Source organism: Aethalodelphis obliquidens, unplaced genomic scaffold (genome assembly GCF_003676395.1).
Source record: "Aethalodelphis obliquidens isolate GAN/ISIS:26980383/991018 unplaced genomic scaffold, ASM367639v1 scaffold1171, whole genome shotgun sequence".
Classification (NCBI taxonomy): Eukaryota; Metazoa; Chordata; class Mammalia; order Artiodactyla; family Delphinidae; genus Aethalodelphis; species Aethalodelphis obliquidens.
The window spans coordinates 1-7,390 of NW_020839082.1; the positions used below are offsets into that span (position 1 = coordinate 1).

Here is a 7,390-nt window from a genome sequence, read left to right on the forward strand (position 1 = left end):
TGATCCCATCTAGAGTACTTTTAATTTCATTTATTGTGTTGTTCATCGTTGCTTGCTTCATCTTTATTTCTTCTAGGTCCTTGTTAACTGATTCTTGCAATTTGTCCATTCTATTGTCCATTCTATCTCCAAGATTTCGGATCAACCTTACTATCATTATTCTGAATTCTCTTTCAGGTAGACTGCCTATTTCCTCTTCATTTGTTAGGTCTGGTGGGTTTTTATCTTGCTCCTTCATCTGCTGTGTGTTTTTCTGTCTTCTCATTTTGCTTATCTTACTGTGTTTGGGGTCTCCTTTTTTGCAGGCTGAAGGTTCGTAGTTCCTGTTGTTTTTTGTGTCTGTCCCCAGTGGCTAAGGTTGGTTCAGTGGGTTGTGTAGGCTTCCTGGTGGAGGGTACTAGTGCCTGTGTTCTGGTGTATGAGGCTGGATCTTGTCTTTCTGGTGGGCAGGTCTACGTCTGGTGGTGTGTTTTGGGGTGTCTGTAGACTTACTATGATTTTGGGCAGCCTCTCTGCTAATGGGTGGGGTTGTGTTCCTGTCTTGCTAGTTGTTTGGCATAGGATGTCCAGCACTGTAGCTTGCTGGTCGTTGAGTGAAGCTGGGTGCTGGTGTTGAGATGGAGATCTCTCGGAGATTTTTGCTGTTTGATATTATGTGCAGCTGGGAGGCCTCTTGTGGACCAGTGTCCTGAAGTTGGCTCTCCCACCTCAGAGGCACAGCACTAAGTCCTGGCTGCAGCACCAAGAGCCTTTCATCCACAGGGCTCCTTAATTTGATATGATTCGTTGTCTATTCAGGTATTCCACAGATGCAGGGTATATCAAGTTGATTGTGGAGCTTTAATCCGCTGCTTCTGAGGCTGCTGGGAGAGATTTCCCTTTCTCTTCTTTGTTCTGACAGTTCCCAGGGGCTCAGCTTTGGATGTGGCCCCGCCTGTGCGTGTAGGTCGCTGGAGGGCGTCTGTTCTTTGCTCAGACAGGACGAGGTTAAAGGAGCCGCTGATTCGGAGGCTCTGGCTCACCCAGGCCGGGGGGTAGGGAGGGTCACGGAGTGCGGGGCGGGCCTGCAGCGGCAGAGACCGGCGTGACGCTGCAGCCTGAGGCGCGCCGTGCGCTCTCCCGGGGAGCCGTCCCTGGATCCCGGGACCCTGGCAGTGGCGGGCTGCACAGGCTCCCCAGAAGGGCGTGTGGCTAGTGACCTGTGTTCGCACACAGGCCTCCTGGCGGCGGCAGCAGCGGCCTTAGCGTCCCATGTCCGTCTCTGGGCTCCGCACTCTTAGCCGCGGCTCGCGCCCGTCCCTGGAGCTCTCTCAAGCAGCGTTCTTAATCCCCTCTCCTCGTGCACCAGGAAACAAAGAGGGACGTAAAAGTCTCTTGCCTCTTCGGCAGGTCCACACCCCTCCCCGGACTCTCTCCCCGCCAGCCGCGGCGCACCAACGCCCTGCAGGCTGTGTTCACGCCGCCAACCTCAGTCCTCTCCCGGCGCTCCGACAAAAGCCGGAGCCTCAGCTCCCAGTCCCGCCCGCCCCGGCGGGCGAGCAGACAAGCCTCTCAGCTGGTGAGTGCCGGTCGGCCTGATCCTCTGCGCTGGAATCTGTCCGCTTTGCCCTCCGCACCCCTGTTGCTGTGCTCTCCTCCGCGGCTCCCAAGCTCCCCCACTCCGCCTCCCGAAGTCTCCACCCGCGAAGGGGCTTCCTAGTGTGTGGACACTTTTCCTCCTTCACAGCTCTCTCCCGCTGGTGCAGGACCCGTCCCTATCCTTTTGTCTCTGTTTAGTTTTTTCTTTTGCCCTAACCAGGTACGTGGGGGGTTCCTTGCCTTTTGGGAGGTCTGAGGTCTTCTGCCAGCGTTCAGTAGGTGTTCTGTAGGAGTTGTTCCACGCGTAGATGTATTTCTGGTGTATCTGTGGAGAGGAAGGTGATCTCTGCGTCTTACTCTTCTGCCATCTTCCCGGAAGTCCCTCTCTACAAGATCTTTTTGACCACCTCCTAGAGTAATGAAAATAAAAACAATAATAAACAAATGGGATGAAATGAAACTTAAAATCTTTTGCACAGCAAAGGAAACTATAAATGAGATGAAAAAACAACCCTCAGAATGGGAGGGAGTATATGCAAACGAAGCAGCTGAGAAGGGATTAATGTCCAAAATATACAAATAATACGTGCAGCTCAATATCAAATAAACAAACAACCCAATCAAAAAATGAGTGGAAGTGCTAAATAGACATTTCTCCAAAGAAGACATACAGATGGCCAAGAGGCACATGAAAAGATTCTCAACATCACTAATTATTAGAGAAATGCAAATCACAACTACAATGAAGTATCACCTCACACCGGTCAAAATGGCCATCATCAAAAATTCTACAAACAATAAGTGCTGGAGAGGGTGTGGAGAAAGGGAAGCCTCTTACACTGTTGGTGGGAATGCAAACTGATACAGCCAGTATGGAGAACAGTATGGAGGTTCCTTAAAAATCTAAAAATAGAACTTCCATATGACCCAGCAATCTCACTACTGGGTATATACCCAGAGAAAACCATAATTCCAAAAGATGCATGCACCCCAATATTCACTGCAGCTCTATTTACAATTGCCAGGACATGGATGCAACCTAAATATCCATCAACAGTGGAATGGATAAAGAAGTTGTGGTACATATATACAATGGAATATTATTCAGCTATAAAAAGGAATAAAATTGTGCCATATGCAGAGACATGGATGGACCTAGATACTGTCATACAGGGTGAAGTAAGTCAGCAAGAGAAAAACAAATATTGTATTAACACATATATGTGGAATTTAGAAAAATAGTAAAGATGAACCTATTTGCAAAGCAGAAATAGAGACAGAGACATAAAGAACAAACATATGGACACCAAGGGAGGAAAGGGTGGGGGGGTGGGATAAATTTGGAGATTGGGATTGATATATATACACTACTATGTATAAAATAGATAACTAATGAGAACCTCCCGTATAGCACAGGGGAAAAGAAAAAGAAGATACAATCTGTTTGTTAGACATATTTTAAGGTAACCTTAAAAATGCATTCTAATATACACTAGGTGTAGACAAATACTGTTTGATTCCACTTATACGAGGTACCTATAATAGTCAAATTCATAGAGTCAGAATGTACATTGAAAGATGCCAGGGACCAAGGGGTGAGGGGTGGGTTGGGGAGGGGGAATGGGGATTTAGTGTTTAATGAGGACAAAATTTCAGTTTAGGAAGTTGAAAAATTCTGGAGATGAATGATGGTGAGATTTGCACAACAATGTGAATGTACTTAGTGCCACTGAACTGTACAGTTAAATATGGTTAAAATCATGTGTTTTATATTATGTGACTTTTACCACAATTTAAAAAATTACTTTAAAAAAATCAGGAGACTTTCCTGCTTGAAACCCTTCAATAACTATGTTTCTCTTAGAATAAAGTCCAGATTCCTTATTATGCCTACCAGGCTTTACATGATATGCTTTAGTCTTAGGTCTTCAACCTCAACCCCTGCCATTACCACTCTTTTATTCTATGCTTTAATTATGTTAAAATTTATTTAGTTGTTCTAAGTTTTATCAGTACTAAACTTTTCGCACTCATCCACTGATACCCTTTGTCTGGACAATCCTTACCCTCTGCTTTCTCTAAGAAAGCTTTCCTTAATACTGTAAAGTTTAATATTGAAATTGAGCAGAACCCCTGAGGGGCTCCTGGGCACAAAATCGTTTCTGTCTCCTGTTTCTTGACTCCGTCTCCATGACCTTCCCTTAGTTCCAAAGGGCAGATTCCAACAGTTGTTAACCTGGGAAAGGAAGGGATGCAAAGACAAGGGAGGGGCAGCCAGGAAACAATAGTGCAGCCTTAAGGCATGGTCCTGGTTCCACCTCAAGGGATGCACATAACAATGTCTTTAAGCTCTTTAACATGTCATTATTCTTCATACCAGAGAAAGACCTCCTGAGGCTACATTAAAGGAACCAGAGAAACTCATCAAGAAGATTACCTGAGATCAGATTAGAGGAGTAGAGGCCCTGCATACACACTAATCTTATCAGCAACCTCACCCTTGAACCATTGCTATAAAACTCCTCATCAAATCCTCCCCTGTTGGGACACATAGTTGTTGGGGCAGGAGCTCATTGCGTCCACCTTTGCCTGGCAAAGCAATAAAGCTATTCTTTTCTACTTCAACCAAAACTCTGTCTCCAAGATTCGATTTGGCATTGGTGCACAGAGGCTGACCTTTCAGCATCAATATCTATTGAGGTTTTATCAAGTATGAGACAGTGTGCTAAGAACTTTACATACATATTCCTATTTAGTCTTGACAAAATGTCTCTTGTGTTTACCTCCATAACACACTCATAGAAATTCCATAGTTCTTATCACATTTTTTAATCAACTATTTGTCTATATTAATTATATTGGCCTGATCACATTAGAAAAAGAGAGGGGAAATGTAAAAATTAACTATAAATAAAAATTGGGCCATAACCACAGATATAGTTAAAATTTTACAGCCCTTGAGAGAATATGGTAAAAAAAAAATTAGACCAATCAATTTTTTAAATGTATGTGGTGGAGATAATTTTCTAAAATAATAGAAATCATCCAAATTGATTAAAAAAGAAAAAGAGGATTTCTGTTTCTGTTAAGACAACAGACAATATTACTAGACTAAACTTCTTATTTTAAATAACTAAGCTGCTAGATAAAAACTTTAAAACATTTTATTAAGAGCACTGTTGAATGCTTGCTTTGGCAGCACACATGCTAAAATTGGAATGATGCAGAGAAGATTAGCATGGCCCCTGCACAAGGATGATACACAAATTTGTGAAGCATTCCATATTAAAAAAAAAAAAAAAAAAAAAAGCACTTTTGAACAGCAAAGAAAGTAAGAAATTCTCAATCCAGGGATATAGTGATGGTGTGAACCAGATAGGTAAAAGGAATTTGAGGGCCTTTGCTAAACTAGGTGAACTTGGGTATCAGTTTTCGTAGTCTCATGGCACATGGAGTACAGGAGGAAAATTTTGTGATCTGCTCAAAATGGGGAGTATAAGAAGAGATCTTTCCCCATTTAAGTCAAAGACCCCAAAGGGTTTCACCTTAATGTAAGAGAGAACTAGAAATACTGCTCATTTTCACCAAAGATTACATGAAAATCTGTCTGAAACTTGGCAGTTTAGCAGAGGAAAGCAACAGCCCTAAAACACTGAATTCATAATCTGGCTTAAGGTGTGAGATTAAATTTGCACTTCAGGTGCAAATTTATAGTGTCTGAATCATTCTTAAACTCTCAAACTAAAAATTTAATGTAGTTCCAAATAAAATGTTATCCTTAGCTCTGGCAGAAACAAAATGCACACACTTTCTGAAGGAACCCACATAATACCAGGTCTCCATGAATTTTTTTTTTTTAACATCTTTATTGGAGTATAATTGCTTTACAATGGTGTGTTAGTTTCTGCTTTATAACAAAGTGAATCAGTCATACATAAACATATGTACCCATATGTCTTCCCTGTTGCGTCTCCGTCCCTCCCACCCTCCCTATCCCACCCCTCCAGGCTGTCACAAAGCACCGAGCCAATATCCCTGTGCCATGCGGCAGCTTCCCACAAGCTATCTACCTTACTACGTTTGTTAGTGTGTATATGCCCATGACTCTCTCTCGCCCTGTCACAGCTCACCCTTCCCCCTCCCCATAACCTCAAGTCTGTTCTCTAGGAGGTCTGTGTCTTTATTCCTGCTTTACCCCTAGGTTCTTCATGACATTTTTTTTCCTTAAATTCCATATATATGTGTTAGCATACGGTATTTGTCTTTTTCTTTCTGACTTACTTCACTCTGTGTGACAGACTCTAGGTCTATCCACCTCATTACAAATAGCTCAATTTCGTTTCTTTTTATGGCTGAGTAATATTCCATTGTATATATGTGCCACATCTTCTTTATCCATTCATCCGATGATGGGCACTTAGGTTATTTCCATCTCCGGGCAATTGTAAATAGAGCTGCAATGAACATTTTGGTACATGACTCTTTTTGAATTTTGGTTTTCTCAGGGTATATGCCCAGTAGTGGGATTGCTGGGTCATATGGTAGTTCTATTTGTAGTTTTTTAAGGAACCTCCATAGTGTTCTCCATAGTGGCTGAACCAATTCACATTCCCACCAGCAGTGCAAGAGTGTTCCCTTTTCTCCACACCCTCTCCAGCATTTACTGTTTCTAGATTTTTTGATGATGGCCATTCTGACTGGTGTGAGATGATATCTCATTGTAGTTTTGATTTGCATTTCTCTAATGATTAATGATGTTGAGCATTCTTTCATGTGTTTTTTGGCAGTCTGTATGTCTTCTTTGGAGAAATGTCTATTTAGGTCTTCTGCCCATTTTTGGATTGGGTTGTTTGTTTTCTTGTTATTGAGCTGCATGAGCTGCTTGTAAATTTTGGAGATTAATCCTTTGTCGGTTGCTTCATTTGCAAATATTTTCTCCCATTCTGAGGGTTGTCTTTTGGTCTTTTTTATGGTTTCCTTTGCTGTGCAAAAGCTTTGGAGTTTCATTAGGTCCCATTTGTTTATTTTTGTTTTTATTTCCATTACTCTAGGAGGTGGGTCAGAAAGGATCTTGCTGTGATTTATGTCATAGAGTGTTCTGCCTATGTTTTCCTCTAAGAGTTTGATAGTTTCTGGCCTTACATTTAGGTCTTTAATCCATTTTGAGCTTATTTTTGTGTATGGTGTTAGGGAGTGATCTAATCTCATACTTTTACATGTACCTGTCCAGTTTTCCCAGCACCACTTATTGAAGAGGCTGTCCTTTCTCCACTGTACATTCCTGCCACCTTTATCAAAGATAAGGTGTCCATATGTGCATGGGTTTATCTCTGGGATTTCTATCCTGTTCCATTGATCTATCTTTCTGTTTTTGTGCCAGTACCATACCGTCTTGATAACTGTAGCTTTGTAGTATATTCTGAAGTCAGGGAGCCTGATTCCTCCAGTTCCTTCTTTCGTTCTCAAGATTGCTTTGGCTATTCGGGGTCTTTTGTGTTTCCATACAAATTGTGAAATTTTTTGTTCTAGTTCTGTGAAAAATGCCAGTGGTGGTTTGATAGGGATTGCATTGAATCTATAGATTGCTTTGGGTAGTAGAGTCATTTTCACAATGTTGATTCTTCCAATCCAAGAACATGGTATAGCTCTCCATCTATTTGTATCATCTTTAATTTCTTTCATCAGTGTCTTATAATTTTCTGCATACAGGTCTTTTCTCTCCTTAGGTAGGTTTATTCCTAGATATTTTATTCTTTTTGTTGCAGTGGTAAATGGGAGTGTTTTCTTGATTTCACTTTCAGATTTTTCATCA

At 41.9% G+C, this 7,390-nt stretch overlaps 1 non-coding gene across 1 annotated transcript; it reads left to right on the forward strand.

Moving 5' to 3' along the window:
• The first annotated feature begins 4,765 nt into the window (after window positions 1-4,765).
• On the forward strand, window positions 4,766-4,868 carry LOC113617008 (U6 spliceosomal RNA). Its single transcript, XR_003431472.1, has one exon. It is a non-coding gene; the product is annotated as a U6 spliceosomal RNA (small nuclear RNA).
• Window positions 4,869-7,390: the final 2,522 nt, after the last annotated feature.